The sequence below is a fragment of the Syngnathus scovelli genome, unplaced genomic scaffold (assembly GCF_024217435.2).
Source record: "Syngnathus scovelli strain Florida unplaced genomic scaffold, RoL_Ssco_1.2 HiC_scaffold_24, whole genome shotgun sequence".
Lineage (NCBI taxonomy): Eukaryota > Metazoa > Chordata > Actinopteri > Syngnathiformes > Syngnathidae > Syngnathus > Syngnathus scovelli.
In genome coordinates, this window is record NW_026061333.1 from 2343874 (window position 1) to 2361901 (window position 18028).

The 18028-nt window shown below is 43.3% G+C and overlaps 4 non-coding genes across 4 annotated transcripts; 2 read left to right on the forward strand and 2 right to left on the reverse strand.

Annotated features, from left to right (window-relative positions):
* Nucleotides 1–1658: 1658 nt before the first annotated feature.
* On the forward strand, nt 1659–1768 carry LOC125992930 (U5 spliceosomal RNA). The gene has a single exon (XR_007489866.1). It is a non-coding gene; the product is annotated as a U5 spliceosomal RNA (small nuclear RNA).
* A 4933-nt stretch (nt 1769–6701) lies between these two features.
* Nucleotides 6702–6783, reverse strand: trnas-gcu (transfer RNA serine (anticodon GCU)). The gene has a single exon. It is a non-coding gene; the product is annotated as a tRNA-Ser (tRNA).
* A 1207-nt stretch (nt 6784–7990) lies between these two features.
* LOC125992935 (U5 spliceosomal RNA) lies at nt 7991–8102 on the forward strand. Its single transcript, XR_007489871.1, has one exon. It is a non-coding gene; the product is annotated as a U5 spliceosomal RNA (small nuclear RNA).
* A 1960-nt stretch (nt 8103–10062) lies between these two features.
* Nucleotides 10063–10134, reverse strand: trnah-gug (transfer RNA histidin (anticodon GUG)). Its single transcript has one exon. It is a non-coding gene; the product is annotated as a tRNA-His (tRNA).
* Nucleotides 10135–18028: the final 7894 nt, after the last annotated feature.

Sequence of the window (18028 nt, forward strand, 5' to 3'; positions counted from 1 at the left end):
AACCCAAAAGAGGCACTCGTGCCATCAGGGTGCCCTGAAAGACCTTGGCAAAAGTTAGGAACAGACCTTTCTACACAAGAGGCAGAATAATCCTCTAAGGCAGTGGTTCTTAACCTTTTTGGAGGTACCGAACCCCATCAGGTCCATATGTGCATTCAACAAACCCCTCTTTGGGGGGCGAGTTAAACGAACCCCATCAGTTTCATGTGCACATTCACCGAACCCCTCTATATAGGGGGGGATGACATACCAGCAAATCAGTGTGACTTCTGCTGTTGCCTTTGCAAGAACAGTTCAGATATGCGTTATCACGAATTTACACGATATTCAGGTGTGTTCAGCCATCCGTGGGCGGGGGGGGGGGGGGGGGGGTCGCGGGGCGGGGGCGGGGCAATGACATACCAGCTCTGCCGAACCCCTGAAGCCGACTCACCTAACCCCTAGGGTTCGATCGAACCCAGGTTAAGAACCACTGCTCTAAGGTCTGACGAGACAAAGGCAGTCTACCCTATGATCCCTGGAAAAAGGGAGATGTGGTATTATCGTATGTTGAAACTATAATATTATATAGTTTGTTATTGGAGGTCTCAAATAATGTTGACAGTTGGGGGCTCTGTGGTGCGCCAGGGGCATTGTACTGCTATGTAAGACATGAGTGGGGAGAAAATAAAAAGTTGCTGAATAAAGAAGTTGCATTCGCGTTCATCTCTACTCCGTATAAACACAACAGTCGTGGACTGCGTTCGCGCTCTCCCCTGGTCTTTCTGATTAAAACAAAAATCACACGCAGTCGTACGTACATGGAGTTTAGGTCTGCGGTGCTGTGACACACTGAATGCTTTTGAGCATGTTATTAACTGTACTATGGAACTGTGCATTTGCTTGCTAAACTGTATTAACCAAATTAGTCAATGCAAAATAATATGGAATTACCACGTTCCTGACTCGTCATATGATATGAACGTATCAAAACCTTTTTGTCGGCTGTAGGTCTGTCTTTTTAAGAATACGCCCGATTGTTGTTCCTCATACATCTCAGTATAGATTTCTAGAAAACAACATTTACTTTCTAAAGTGAATTGACAGATTTATATTCAAATGTCAAATATCGAACGCCACCATCACAGTGGAGGTAAATTACACTCCAAACCATCCCAGCAACGAGAAAAGCCTCAATTATTTGCGACACGAGAGATATAGAGCACTTCTGAAATTTGAGAAATCATTTGAGAAATTACGATCGTATTTTGTTTCCCAATTTGAATAAAGTTATGAAATCACACGTTTTCAAATAAAACACAGAGATGGGATCATTTCCCATTCTCTCATACCAAAAGTACACGTACCAAGACATACAACTGTTTTTACCTTCAATACTCATAATAGACGCCCAATCGATAGGTGACGCTGTTTGAAAGAAGGTTTGATCAGGTACCTACAATCCTGTGCGCCAAAGATGTTTAAAGTAAAAAAGACATTAATGAAAACAAAATACTTGTTTAAACCTTCTATTTAGGTTGAGTCCTTGTAAGTATAGTAAATCTATCAACGTCTATTGTTTGTATTAGAAGGACTGGTTGCTACAATTTGAGTGTGAGACCGCCTGTGAATTTGGTGAGACCAGCAGTGACGTGGCCCGTTTTGACCCAGATTATCAGATCTCTCTTTCTTTTCAGATGGAATAAATCTTTCGCCTTTTACTAAAGATTTCCGTGGGGAGGAACAATAAGAGTCTATCTCTACCCATTCTCACCAACGGTTTGTTAGAATAGGCCTCTTTGGCACCACTTTTATGGTTAAAATTCTCTCTTCTATGATCAGCTCTCTTAATCCCTCAAACCCAAGAACCGAGACTACACTTGATTTTAGCCAAAAGGCCGAGAAGCGATGGAGTATGCGAGTGACGGACTCACTTACAGGCTTCCCCGTCTACCCATTCTCAGCAACGGTTTGTTAGAATAGGCCTCTTTGGCACATGTGATTAGCTGGGTAGCTTGAGCTATGCCGTTATATCGCTGCAACCCTTCTCTTGCTTTATTAGCTTTCTCTTCTCTATGACACCCTTTGCACATATGTAGAAGTCGCTCTCAGTTAAGACTACAAGGTCACACGTCATCACACAGGCTAGGCAGAGTCGCCTCCTTGCAGAAAGGCGGCCCAGAGTAGTATAAGAGCAGGAACCTTGGCGCTGGGAGAGGGACCTTCTTTCGCATCTCGCAGAAAGGGCTCCACAGCTGTGCATCGATCATTCTGGCATACATCAAATAGTTAAACTGTGAAGGCTGCCTCTTGGTAATTACTGTTAGCATATCGAGCATTAAAGATAAAGAACTGGGATCAAACCTAACAGGTTACAGTACGGAACAGAGTGCTGCTCTTCTGGGCACTAATAAATCGGCAAACTTGTCTGATGACTTATTTGTTCACTCTTCTTCACCCGCAGTAATAAATATAGTTCACGAGGCATATATGCTTCCCCTTTCAGCAGTCTCTATCCAAATACACAGTGTAGATACCTATTAAAATGGTAGACCCGATGAACATGAAAGGCAAAGATGGATAATTTGCCAAGAACTTTCCAGGGTCATCATATGTACAACGGCTGCACCGAAAGAGTTGGGCCAGAATAGAGCGGAACTCATGCAGAAGTGCATGAACACCACCTTGCTGAAAGAATAAAACCAACACAATGCATGAATTCACGACAAATGACATACCACCAAATCGGTGTGACTTCTGCTATTGCCTTTGCGAGACCAGTTCAGATATGCTTTATCACGAATTTATAAATCTGGTGTGTTCGGACCTCCGCAGTGGAGGCTCTGCTGAACCCCTGAGACCGACTCACCGAACCCCTAGAGTTTGACCAAATCCAGGTTAAGAACCACTGGTTTAGAGGCAGTTATTTCTGCAAAAGGAGGATCTACTAAATATTGCTGTCATTTTTCTGTTGGAGTTTCCAAATGTATGCACCTGCCTACTTTTGTTTAAATAATGATTGCACCCTGTCTGCAAATCCTATAAACTTCATTTCACTTCTCAAATATCTGTGTTAATCACTGCCATCATCCGCCATGCATGGATTCGGGCCATCTGATTGGTTCCTTTGCCCCCCCCCCATACACACAGGAATTGGTTAGGACTTGATTAGTAAATGCTAGGAATCGTTTTGCCTGTCTGTTCAGAGCAAGAAACAAGCCACTAGCCCCACGGGAAGTTGTCATTTTCTGTAAGCTTGTGTGTATGTAAATTTGTCATGGTCCAACGTAAGACTGTTTAGGGTGAATAAAAAATAACTGCAACAAGTTTATTCTGCTATTAACCAGATTCAAACTGGGGTTGCAGCCGCCTCATTGCTATATTATGGCCAATATGCAGTTGCATGTTTAGGGTCTTTTCTCTAGGAACTTCAGCCACGACACCCAGGCAGACCATGAAAGAATGTCGATGTTAAAATGTTGGTTGAACTATCCAATAACTACGCAGATCCGATGATTCCTAAGACTTGAGATCAGACAAAATTGGAAAGACTATTTTTTGATGGTGTCTGTGAGTTACTTCAACCCAAAAGTTCACATAAATTACACATAGCTAATGTTGACCACAAAATGGTATGTGAGCTGGCCAGGAGTCCTGGAATCTTTTGATTTGTAGACAGATGCGTTATCCATTGCTCCACGAGCCCCACGGGAATATGTGGCTTATAAACTTGTGTGTAACACTTTTGCAAAAATGAAAAACAAAAAAAAAATGGGTGACATTATTTGAATATGCCATGATGCTTTATCCATTGCGCCATTCGCCCTACAAGTTAAGGCTATCGACCGCAAACGTGAGGAAAATCGTCATTGTCCAAAAGATGGCTGTTCAGCAATAGTGAGCAAGGGACAAATTCCACATAGTTATTTGAGTATGCCATGACCCTGATTCGAACCAGGGTTGCTGCAGCCACAACACCGAGTACTAACCACTATATGATCATGGCCAATATGCGCAACTTATTTAACGCTACTGCATACAGGCCATGATCGTGTAGTGGTTAATGGTTGTGTTCCATTCGAATCCGGGTTATGGTATAATCAAATTACTTTGATGAATTTGTCTGCTGGTCACTGTTGCTAAGCAGCCTTCCTTTGGACAATGACAGTTTTCCACACAAGTTTACAGTCGATACAGTCTTGTAGGGTGAGTGGCGCAATGGATGACACATGACGGCAGATTCAAGTGATGAGAATCGAAACAACAGATTCAAGAGACCCAAGGTAAATGAACACAACCCGTTTCGTTTCAATTGACAGCCCATGTGACATGCACCTCAGATGAAATGGGGCTAGTTGATCAACAGCAATGTTTTAATGAAGGGATCATCTGGGAGTTAAACCCCAGACCTCTCACACCCAAAGCAAGATTCATACCCCTAGACCACTGGTGTCAAACTCGAGGCCCGGGGGCCAGTTATGGCTCACCGTATCATTTTCTGTGGCCCGCAACGACAAATTGTGCATTAAATCTATGTCATACTAACATTGCAAATTGTCGGAACTTTTAAGAATCTTCTTAAAATTATTTTTGAAATATGTGAAAAGTTTCCACGAGTCTGATTTGAAAAAGCAATTATTTGTCAGTTTGTTTTGTAGCTTATACTGTATATAATATGAGGCGTTTATTTATTTGGGTTGACAGTCATAATGGCGCATCGAGGGAAACTTTGACTACAATGTGGCCCGCGACAAAAATGAGTTTGACACCCCTGCCCTAGACCAACGAGCCTCAAAGAAAGCTTGCAGACCATGGTACATTCTGTGTAACATTGGCCTGTCATATGAGAAAGGACTCATATGTGAGGTTGCTGTTTGTGGACTTCAGCTCTGCCTTCAACACCATTGTGCCGCAGCGACTCATCTGCAAACTCGATGAGCTGGGCCTCAGTACCTCCCTCTGCAACTGGATACTGGACTTCCTCTGTCAGAGGCCTCAGGTGGTGCGTGTTGGCGACAAAATCTCCGCCAGCATCACGCTGAGCACGGGGGCCCCCCAGGGCTGCGTGCTCAGTCCATTGCTCTTCACCCTGCTGACGCATGACTGCACTGCGACCTACAGCGACAACCACATAGTGAAGTTTGCTGACGACACGACTCTGGTGGGTCTCATCACGAAAGGCGACGAGACTCGGTACAGGTCGGAAGTTGACCTTCTGACCACGTGGTGCAGGGACAACAACCTCCTGCTGAACGTCAATAAGACCAAGGAAATCATTGTTGACTTCCGGAAGGGTCACACAACACACCTGCCGCTGATCATCGACGGTGCTGTGGTGGAGAGGGTGAGCTGCACCAAGTTCCTGGGGGTGCACATCAGTGAGGACCTCTCCTGGTCCGCAAACACCTCGTCACTGGCAAAGAAAGCTCAGCGCCGCCTGTACTTCCTGCGGAAGCTCAGGCGTGCATGTGCTCCTCAGGCAGTCCTGTCTACATTCTACCATGGCACCATTGAGAGCGTCCTCACCAGTTGCATCGCTGTCTGGGGTGGTAACTGCAATGAACAGAACTTGAAGGCCCTGCAGCGCATAGTGAATACGGCTGGTAAGACTATTGGTGCTTCGCTCCCCTCCCTGAAGGACATTTACACCTCCCATCTCGCCCGCAAGGCAACCTCGATTGCCAGAGATGTGAGTCACCCGGCTCACTCTTTGTTTGACCTTCTGCCCTCTGGGAAGAGGTACAGGAGCCTGCGCTCCCGCACCACCAGACTCGCCAACAGCTTCTTTCTCCAGGCTGTTAGGGCCCTGAACTCGCGACCCCCTTCTGCGTAGCGTGCGGCACTGTTGCGCTATTTTCGGGAATGTCTGCTGTACGCGCACTTGCTCCTTTTTTTTCTGCTCCTCTTATTTATTTATTTATTTATTTATTTATTTATTTATTTATTTATTTATTTATTGTTGTGTTATTTATTCATTATTTATTCAGCACGCTTTTGTTATACTTGTTTACTTGTTTGTCTGTTGTGAGCCATGTCTTGTCACCGTGGGATAGGGGGGAACGAAATTTCGGTTTCTTTGTGTGTCTTTGGCATGTGGAGAAATTGACAATAAAGCTGACTTTGACTTTGACTTTGACTCCACACAACGATAGACAACAGTGTTTCAAAGAAGAGCTCGTCCGGGAGTTTAACCCGGGCAATCAAAGAACCCTAGGCGAGAATCATTCCCCTGCACCAATGAGCCCCATAGTAGACCAGCTGACCCCATTACATTCCAGCAGAATTTCAAAGATTCTCCCAGAAGGTAAACTTAAAAACACATGGAAGAACACACACAGGTGAAAAAAATGTTTCCTGCTCAGCTTGTGGCCAAAGATTCTCAGAGAAAGGAAGCTTGAAAAGACACACAACAACCCACACTGGTAAGAACCCTTTTTCCTGCTCAGTTTGTGGCCAAAGATTCTCTCAGAAGGTAAATTTAGAAACACATGCAAGAACACACACAGGTGAAAAGCCTTTTTCTTACTCAGTTTGTGGCCAAAGATTCTCAGAGATGGGGAACTTCAAAAGACACACAAGAACCCACACTGGTGAGAAAAACCTTTTGCCTGCTCAGTTTGTGGTCAAAGATTCTCAGAGAAGCGACAGTTCAAAACACATACACAGGTAAGAACCCTCTTTCCTGTTTAGTTTGTGGCAAATATTCTCTCAAAGCAAACCTTCGACGAGGATGGGATTTGAACCCATGCGTGCAGAGAACAACGGATTAGCAATCCATCGCCTTAACCTCTCGGCCACCTCGTCTTGTGTTGATAAGTCATGTTACGTATGTTGTGCCAAGATACTTTGGATGTGAATGTGAAACCGACGAGGATGTGATATGAAATGATGAGTGGAGAGCACAATGGAGTAGCAACCCATCGCCTAAATATTTCAGCCATCGCATCTCATGCATGAGTTGAATAGGCGACGTGATATGGTATGTACGGTGTAGTATAAGCCGCAAGGTAAAATGATACGATACTTTAGATGTGTAACGAAGAAAAGGTAAGCCACAAAATAAGTGACACTGTAAACAAAGCAAAACGTTTTTTCAATGTTGTCTCACCCCAAATCTTTGGGATCATCGGATCTGCACAGTTGGATAGTTCCACCGACATTTTAACATCAACATTCTTTCATGGGTGTCTTGGCTGAAGATCCTAAAGAAAAGACCCTAAACTTATTGTATGCGATTGCATATTGGTCATGATCGTATAGTGTTGTGGCCGTAGCATCACCGGAACGAATCTGGGTCATGGCGTCAGTAAATTACCTTGCTGAATTTGTCCGTTGTTCACTGTTGCCAAACAGCCTTCTGTTGAACGCAGGCTTCCAGACATTACGTCCACCTATGTTTTAACATCAACTTTATTTCATAAAGTTCTTCCAAATTCATCTTGGTGAAACTCCCTCCCTCAGGTGTTCCCATCTTTTTTTAGGCCTGGCTGCCACGAGGCAGCGGTAGAAACAAAATATGACCCTGAAAGGGCACGCCCAAACCGGCTATGATATTAATCAGAATTCGTTCATCATCAAAATCATTTGAGAAATTACGATCGTATTTTCTTTCCCGATTTGTGTCGTTATGAAATCACATGTTTTCAAATAAAACACAGAGATGGGATCATTTCCCATTCTCTGATATCAAAAGTACACGTACCAAGACATACAACTGTTTTTACCTTCAATACTCAAAATAGACGCCCAATCGCTGTTTGAAAGAATGTGTTCGATCAGGTACCTACAATCCTGTGCGCCAACAATGTTTTAAGTAAAAAAGACATTAATGAACACAAAATACTCGTTCGTTTAAACCTTCTATTTAGGTTGAGGCCTTCTAAGTATAGTAAATCTATGAACGTCTATTGTTTGTATTAGAAGGAATGGTTGCTGCAATTTGAGTGTGAGACCCCCTGTGAATTTGGTGAGACCAGCAGTGGGGTGGCCCGTTTTCACCCAGATTATCAGCTCATTCTTTTTTCTCTTCAGATCGAATAAATCGTTCGCCTTTTACTAAAGATTTCCGTGGGGAGGAACAATAAGAGTCTATCTCTAGCCATTCTCACCAACGGTTTGTTAGAATAGGCCTCTTTGGCACATGTGTTTAGCTGGGTAGCTTGAGCTATGCCGTTATATCGCTGCAACCCTTCTCTTGCTTTATTAGCTTTCTCTTCTCTATGACACCCTTTGCACATATGTAGAATTCGCTCTCAGTTAAGACGACAAGGTCACACGTTATCATACAGATTAGGCAGAGTCGCCTCCTTGCAGGAAGGCGGCCCAGAGTAGTATAAGAGCAGGAACCTTGGCGCTGAGAGAGGGACCTTCTTTCGCATCTGGCAGAAAGGGCTCCACAGCTGTGCATCGATCATTCTGGCATACATTAAAGAGTTAAACTGTGAAGGCTGCCTCTTGGTAATTGCTGTTAGCATATCGAGCATTAAAGATAAAGAACCGGGAACAAACCTAGCAGGTTACAGTACGGAACAGAGTGCTGCTCTTCTGGGCACTAATAAATCGGCAAGCTTGTCTGCTGACTTATTTGTTCACTCTTCTTCACCCGCAGTAATGCATGTAGTTCACGACGCATATATGTGTCCCCTTTCAGCAGTCTCTATCCAAATACACAGTGTAGGTACCTATTAAAAGGGTAGTCCCGATGAACATGAAAGGCAAAGATTGATCATTCGCAAAGAACTTTCCATGGTCATCATATGTACGAAAGAGTTGGGCCAGAAGACTAGAGCGGAACTTATGCAGAAGTGCATGGACACCACCTTGTTGAAAGAATAAAACCAACACAATGCATGAATTCACGACAAATGATATACCAGCAAATCAGTAGTACTTCTGCTGTTGCCTTTGCGAGACCAGTTCAGATATGCGTTATCACGAATTTATAAATCAGGTGTGTTCGGACCTCCGCAGTGGAGGGAGGCTCTGCTAAACCCCTGAGACCGACTCACCGAACCCCTAGAGTTTGACCGAATCCAGGTTAAGAACCACTGGTTCAGAGGCTGTTATTTCTGCAAAAGGAGGAACTACTAAATATTGATGTCATTTTTCTGTTGGGGTTTCCAAATGTATGCGCCTGCCTACTTTTGTTTAAATAATGATTGTACACTGTCTGCAAATCCTATAAACTTCATTTCAATTCTCAAATATCACTGTGTTGATCACTGCCGTCATCGGCCATGCATGGATTCGGGCCATCTGATTGGTTCCTTTGCCCCCCCCCCCCCCCCCTCCCCCATACACACACAGGAATTGGTTAGGACTTGATTAGTAAGTGTTAGGAATCGTTTTGGCTGTCCGTTCAGAGCAAGGAACGAGCCACTAGCCCCACGGGAAGTTGTCATTTTCTGTAAGCTTGCGTGTATGTAAATTTGTCATGGTCCAACGTAAGACTGTTGAGGGTGAATAAAAAATAACTGCAACAAGTTCATTCGGCTATTAACCAGATTCAAACTGGGGTTGCAGCCGCCTCAATGCTATATTATGGCCAACATGCAGTTGCATGTTTAGGGTCTTTTCTCTAGGATCTTCAGCCACGACACTCAAGCAGACCATGAAAGATTGTTGATGTTAAAATGTTGGTGGAACTATCCAATAACTACGCAGATCCGATGATCCCTAAGTCTCGAGATGAGACAAAATTGGAAAGACTATTGGTTGACAGTGTCTGTGAGTTACTTCAACCCAATAGTTCACAGAAATTACACATAGCTAATGTTGACCACAAAATGGCATGTGAGCTGGCCAGGAGTCCTGGAATCTTCTGATCTGTAGACAGATGCGTTCGTTATCCATTGCTCCACGAGCCCCACGGGAATATGTGGCTTGTAAGCTTTTGCAAAAATGAAAAAATAAAATAAAAAATGGGTGACATTATTTGAATACGCCATGATGCTTTATCCATTGCGCCACTCGCCCTACAAGTTAAGGCTATCGACCGCAAACGTGTGGAAAATCGTCATTGTCCAAAAGATGGCTGTTTAGCAATATTAAGAAAGGGACAAATTCCACACAGTAATTGGAGTGTGCCATGACCCGGATTCGAACCGGGGTTGCTGCGGCCACAACGCAGAGTACTAACCACTATACGATCATGGCCAACATGTGCATCTTATTAACGCTACTGCATACAGGCCATGATCGTGTAGTGGTTAATGTTCGATTCGAATCCGGGTTATGGTATAATCAAATGACCTTGTTGAATTTGTCTGCTGGTCACTGTTGCTAAACAGCCTTCCTTTGGACAATGACAGTTTTCCACACAAGTTTACAGTCGATACAGTCTTGTAGGGTGAGTGGCGCAATGGATGACACATGACGGCAGATTCAAGTGATGAGAATCGAAACAACAGATTCAAGAGACCCAAGGTAAATGAACACAACCCGTTTCGTTTCAATTGACAGCCCATGTGACATGCACCTCAGATGAAATGGGGCTAGTTGATCAACAGCAATGTTTTAACGAAGGGATCATCTGGGAGTTAAACCCCAGACCTCTCACACCCAAAGCAAGATTCATACCCCTAGACCACTGGTGTCAAACTCGAGGCCCGGGGGCCAGTTATGGCCCACCGTATCATTTTCTGTGGCCCGCAACGACAAATTGTGCATTAAATCTATGTCATACTAACATTGCAAATTGTCGGAACTTTTAAGAATCTTCTTAAAATTATTTTTGAAATATGTGAAAAGTTTCCACGAGTCTGATTTGAAAAAGCAATTATTTGTCAGTTTGTTTTGTAGCTTATACTGTATATAATATGAGGCGTTTATTTATTTGGGTTGACAGTCATAATGGCCCGTCGAGGGAAACTTTGACTACAATGTGGCCCGCGACAAAAATGAGTTTGACACCCATGCCCTAGACCAACGAGCCTCAAAGAAAGCTTGCAGACTATGTTACATTCTGTGTAACATTGGCCTGTCAAACACTCCACACAACGATAGACAACAGTGTTTCAAAGAAGAGCCCGTCCGGGAGTTTTACCCGGGTAATCAAAGAACCCTAGGCAAGAATCATTCCCCTGCACCAATGAGCCCCATACTAGACCAGCTGACCCCATTATATTCCGATTGGTAGCCCATGTGACATGGACCTGAAGACTGAATGTCAGTGATTTAAGTCAAGTCAACAAGTCCGATGTCAGCGGCGCGTTGCAGTTCAAATTTTGCTACAGGCCCATATAACAATATATAAACTGTTAGGGTTTTCAGGTTAGTTTGATCCTATGATTATGTTGGAATGTAGACTGTAATGATTAAATCAATCCTGTCTTGCCCTCACAATGTAATGATTAAATCAATCCTGTCTTGCCCTCACAATGTAATGATTAAATCAATCACGTCTGGCCCTCACAATGTAATAATTAAATCAATCACGTCTGGCCCTCACAATGCAGAGTCTGTTTCCCACAATAGTGTAAAACACCCCCTGCTCTGATCTTATCAGAGGCCGGGGGTTCACCAAACCTGTCCACTCACCCCCACTCTGTTCCTCCTAATAAATATGCCCTTGCAGGGAGGAGACCTTTAGACTTCATTCGATAATCGCTGTTCAGACAGCGACGAATGGACTCTCCACCTGCAGGTGTCTAAAAGAACTTGCTTGTCTTCTGTTTCGTTCTTGCAAAATAAGTTGGAGTGAGCAAATCTCTAACATTTTGGTGCCGAAACCCGGGATCCTCATACCCACCATCTGACCGGCGAAGGAGGACGTGCTGCATTGTCGACAAGCCAGCGTCCATTAGGAGGACCTGGAAAAGAAAGTCCTGGGAAGAGAATTCTTCGCTGGGCCAGCATCTTAGGTCTGCCTTCGTCTGACAGAGGTGGATTGACGGGATCCGGCGGTGCAACGAACCAGGGGACAAGTAAGTTAAAGCGCTAAAGATACGGCTTTGGTTTGTCCGAGCTATGAGATTCGGCTTTGGTTTGTCCGAGCTATGAGATACGGCTTTGGTTTGTCCGAGCTATGAGATACGGCTTTGGTTTGTCCGAGCTATGAGATTCGGCTTTGGTTTGTCCGAGCTATGAGATTCGGCTTTGGTTTGTCCGAGCTATGAGATTCGGCTTTGGTTTATCCGAGCTATGAGATACGGCTTTGGTTTGTCCGAGCCATGAGGCCTAAAAAAGCGCTGGAGTTTGTGTGATTGAGTGTGTGACTGGTAGGATAAATTGACTAAAAAGCAGTTCTAGCGTTGATCCATGGCAATAAAACAGGCTAGTAATTTGTTGAAAGGTCAATTTAAACCTGCATTGAGGATCCTCAAAGCAATAGTTAAATAAATAAATAAGTAATAATAGTAATAATAATAATAATAATATTTTTGAGACAAAGAGATTGTATAACCTAAAACTACTAGAATTAATATGGGAAATAAAAACGGTAAATCTCTTGCTCTGCTCTTCTTTAAAACGAGAAGTTCATGGCAAGTAGATTTCTTAATTGTATGCAATATATGCCGAAGTGGAAGAGAAAGTATGGAGTAGAAAGGAAGTTGAGAGTTCAAGTGGTAAAGAAATGCAACTTGCTTCTAGAAGATAAATAAATAAAATTAGAATGTGCTGTCCTCGTGTGCATGGGAGGGACCAGCTCATGATCGACCACAGGAAATGGCCAGCCTGTGACGAATCATTGGTGCTGGGAACTACCTTTTGCGTGCGAGAGCTGTGCATGTGTGTGCGTATGTTAAAATGATGAACATTGGCTAAAGTTTTAGTATAAAAAAAATTTTGCTAGACTGTGGTCTATCCAATTTGCACAGCAGAACAGAAATGATTTTGAAAGATAAAAATGAGAGGAAAAAGAGAGAAATCTGTTTGCAAGCAGAAACTAATCCACACTAGTGCATGTAAAGTGTCGAGCCCACATGAGAAATTCGAAGAAAAAAAAATGACAGAACATGCTTTCAGGAATTGGAAGAAGCTAAATTGTGAATTTAAGATTTTGCAATGCTACATTTAATAGGAATAATTGATTGGTTGTGTTATAAGATTATGCAAAATTCTAATTGCAAGCTAAATCTGAGCGATTGAGTTCTTCAAATTTAAAAACAAAGAAAAATTCAGATTAATTTGCCAATTGTTTGTTTTAGTTGAGTTTTTTTTTGAATTGGTGGATTGTTCTACCAGGAAACCTGAGTTGAAAATGATATATGAATGTTGTGTGGTGAGCTTGGATGAATTGGGACCGATGTGATAGGAAGACTCCTTTTTGGAGACTGTGTGAGATACATATGATGAGCATTGATGAATGATTGCCTGAATGAAAGGTTGAATGGTTGAAGTCGTTGGCGACTACTATGGAAAATTAGTAGAGCGACTTTGATGAAAGAATGATTTTGAGCAGGTTGAATGTTAGAAAGAAACACGTAACTTTTGGATTGATAATTAACTAGAAAAAAAATGGAGAACCAGTAACACATGTAGAAGATGTGTGAACTGAGAAATTAAGAAGCGTTTTGGAAAGAAAGTCAAACTAAATGATGATGAAATCATATGTAGTACTACAAAACTTTACTACATATGGATTCTCTAAATCATACAATTGAGTAAAATAAAACATACGTTTTGATTTGTATTCAAATTTCTAAGATTCTTGTGATAAACAATGAGAAAACGATTGAAAAGTAACTAAAGAAACTACAACAAAGTGAAAATGTCTAATCATTTGCTAGCTGAGTCGCTCCCCATTCGGGGAGGCCATCCATTTACTTGCTAAGCTAGTTGTCAAAACAGGGGCAAGATTAGAGAAGGGCATCTATAAATGACCTACCCTACCAAAGAACCTATGCAAATGGGCTGCAATATTGAGCCATGGTGCGCGTCACATGGCTCAAGAGGAGGGATAGTGGGGCAGGTCAGTCAGCTTTATACAACATATGGATTTGATTCATATTCAAAATATTTTCAAAACAAAACAAACATTTTTTTTTTGTAGAGCTTGTTTAAAAAAAAAAAAACTCCTATTTGCCAGTTAAATGGGCACTACAATTGACTACGAGAGTTGCAAGCAACAGATGAAGAGCAGTCCTGGGCAGATTATCTAATCAGGACGCTCAAACTGAAAGATGTGTCCAATGCAAATTTACTGCCGCCTGATCTCTCCCCCTCACAGGTGGACAACCCTCAGGTTCACTGTGAGAGCTCACACACAGGAGGCGTGCTATGTGTGTTCGAAACTCCCCCCTTCCTCCACGCAAGTTCGCTTGGAGGCCAGAGCAATGAATGTCACTGAAGCGAAACGTATGGCATCCATGGGAGGAGTTGGATATCAACGCCGAGCAGTCACAATCAGTGATGCCGACCCATCCCACTCTGGACTTGCAGACGGTGCCTATGATGAACACTTCTGGGCAAATCTCAATGTGACTGTTAAAGGACGAACAATACCACAAGTGGCCTACACAGAGAGACCAGCTGGAGTGAATTACACATGTTACATCCAAGGTGGTTTATCCGATGCTGCCCGCCAACTGGACAGGAGTGTGTGCACCAGTGTGGGTGACAGACCACACCTACAGGATATGACATCATCAGCTGACAGGAGCACACAACTCTTCTGGACTCGACGCAGAGCAGTTGCAACCTTTGACCCTCATGACCCTGTCTGGGGTGCGAACGTTCCAGATGACCATAAAGTATGGTCCGTCGGAGACAAAGTTGTCCTTGCGCTCTTCCCTCAGATGTACTGTTTCTGTGTTTTTCTTTTTCTTTTTTATTGATAGCATTCTGGTCGCCTGTGGCAACGGGGCCGTGTAAGAATTTTCCTGCTAATGACATCTGGCCAGCAGGTTTTTCGCTTACACAATAAGTTTGATCTGGGGTATTGAGGTAATGCCTCATCTTCACTGGAAAGTGTTGCTATCATTGTTTGTTGTTTTTATTTTTACCATTCTACTTTCTTCATTATACGTATATATATATATATATGTGTTTTTTTTTTCCTCCTTGCTTGTCTTTGTTGTTTGGGGTGACATAATCATATGATAAATCAGGAGGGAGATGTTAGGGTTTTCAGGTTAGTTTGATCCTATGATTATGTTGGAATGTAGACTGTAATGATTAAATCAATCCTGTCTTGCCCTCACAATGTAATGATTAAATCAATCCTGTCTTGCCCTCACAATGTAATGATTAAATCAATCACGTCTGGCCCTCACAATGTAATAATTAAATCAATCACGTCTGGCCCTCACAATGCAGAGTCTGTTTCCCACAATAGTGTAAAACACCCCCTGCTCTGATCTTATCAGAGGCCGGGGGTTCACCAAACCTGTCCACTCACCCCCACTCTGTTCCTCCTAATAAATATGCCCTTGCAGGGAGGAGACCTTTAGACTTCATTCGATAATCGCTGTTCAGACAGCGACGAATGGACTCTCCACCTGCAGGTGTCTAAAAGAACTTGCTTGTCTTCTGTTTCGTTCTTGCAAAATAAGTTGGAGTGAGCAAATCTCTAACATAAACTATGTATGAAATAACAAAAATATAAACAACTATTTTATCGAACCATGCATGTCACTCCAAATCAATAAATCCATCAGAATCTTCGTCTTCTGTGTCACTTGAGAAAAAAAAAAAAGAAAAAAAAATTGACGCCGGAAAGAATACGTGTGCCACGGACGTCAGACTAGATATATCAAATAAATGTAATATAAACATCAATTTTAACAAACCATCCGTGTCACTCCAAATCATTAAATCCACCGGAATATTCATCCTATGTGTAAAAAAAACCCCAAAATAAACAGCTGTCGATTCCGGACCTACGTGCGGCGCTGATGTCAGCCTCATTTTCAGTTGGCGGCTCCAATTATTCCACAGATCTACATATATAACTATATCGTAGCGTTACAGAAGTACCAGGCAAGACGTGGGTTTGGTAACAGGCCGGCTCTTTATTTCACAAATCAAGAGCTCAACATGTGAGCCAACACACGCAAGCGCCCAGGATCGCTCTTTCCGCCCCCCCCACGCCCTGCTGCCTTCACGGCCTCCCTAAAAAATCGGAAACTACTGAAGTCTAACAACATACACGTTGCTACTCTAAATAAACTACATATCAAATAACTATAAAATAAATAACAAGTTTATCGAATAATCTGTATAACTCCAAATCACTAAATCTCCCGACTTCGGAAGTCAGTAAATGGAACTCATTGTCAGTGAGGCTCCAATTATTCCACAGCCATAGTGCCCCCTCATGCGGTTAAAAAGTGAAAATAACATGTGAAGTGATCAACTATACTAGTAAATAAGTAAAGTGTTAATGATAAAGTAAAAATTTGTGAAAAAATTCACATATAAGTCGCTCCTGAGTAAAAGTCGCCCTCCCACCCAAAGTATGAAAAAAAACCTCGACTTATAGTCCGAAACATCCATCCATCCATCCATTTTCTGAACCGCTTAGTCCCCACGGGGGTCGCGGGCATGCTGGAGCCTATCCCAGCCGTCATCGGGCAGTAGGCGGGGGACACCCTGAACTGGTTGCCAGCCAATCGCAGGGCACACAGAGACAGACAACCAATCGCACTCACACTCACACCTAGGGACAATTTGGAGTCTTCAATCGGCCTACCAAGCATGTTTTTGGAATGTGGGAGGAAACCGGAGTGCCCGGAGAAAACCCACGCGGGCCCGGGGAGAACATGCAAACTCCACACAGGGAGGGCCGGAGGTGGAATCGAACCCGCACCCTCCTAACTGTGAGGCGGACGTGCTACCCAGTGCTCCACCGAGCCGCCTAGTCCGAAACATACGGTGTATAAATGTGTTATTTATTTATATAAAGGCCGGTCCACGAAAATATTTCTGACACGTAACCGGTCCGTGGCACAAAAGAGGTTGGGGACCACTGATTTAGTAGAAGGTGGCTACAGATGAAAGTTTCAGTTCAATTTGAAAAACTTACAGGTCACTCAAGTTCAGACGCACGCACAACCAATGCAGCTATATAATAACTCTGCTGCAAACATAGGTTAACGCACTTGGGTTGAAAAGCGAACCCCGGTCTTTCACGCAACAAGCAGAGATACTATTCACGATACTAACGAGGAACATGCCCTGTGTTGGGGCAAGATGCACTGCTTGGCGGAAGAAAGGAAAGGGAGGGGACAGAAAGGAGAACGCTCACGGAACACATGCGCATATACCTATTATGTGGATTTTAACCATCTGTAAAGGTTTCTAAAACAGTACTGAAATGGGACAATCTGCTGGTCTGGTTCATATATGCCTGCCTTCAAGTTTAGAGGGCACTACCTTTAGGGGGAGCATTGAAGGTTAGGGTTAAATGTGAGGGGGTTACCGTTAGCGAGTTAGCAGGTTAGGGGTTAATTATTAGGGTTTGGTTATTATTAGGGTTTTAGAGTTAGCGTTAGGGCTTGAAGTTAGGGAATTAGGAGCATTAGGCCAACCAGATTCCATTTATTCCATTAATCACTGACATTCAGTCTTCAGGTCCATGTCACATGGGCTACCAATCGGAATGTAACGGGGTCAGCTGGTCGACTATGGGGCTCATTGGTACAGGGGAATGATTCTTGCATGATTCTTGCTTTGGGTGCATGATTGCCTGGGTTTAGCTCCCGGACAAGCTCCTCTTGCAAACACTGTTGTCTATCATTATGTGGAGCGTTTGACAGGCCAACGTTACACGGAATGTAACATGGTCCGCAAGCCCTCATTCTTGTTCGTTGGTCTAAGGGTATGATTCTCGCTTTGGGTGTGGGAGGTCCTGGGTTCAACTCCCAGACGAACCCTTCTTTAAAACATTGCTGTTGATCAACTAGCCCAATTTAATCTTGGGGGCTAGCCCGAATCCATACACGGTGGATGGCGACAGTGATATTTGAGAAGTGAAAAGAAGTTTATTGGATTTGCAGACAGTGTGCAATCATTATTTCAACAAAGGTAGGCAGGTACATAAATTTAGTAGATCCTCCTTTTGCAGAAATAACAGCCTCTAGACCAGTGGTTCTTAACCTGGGTTCGG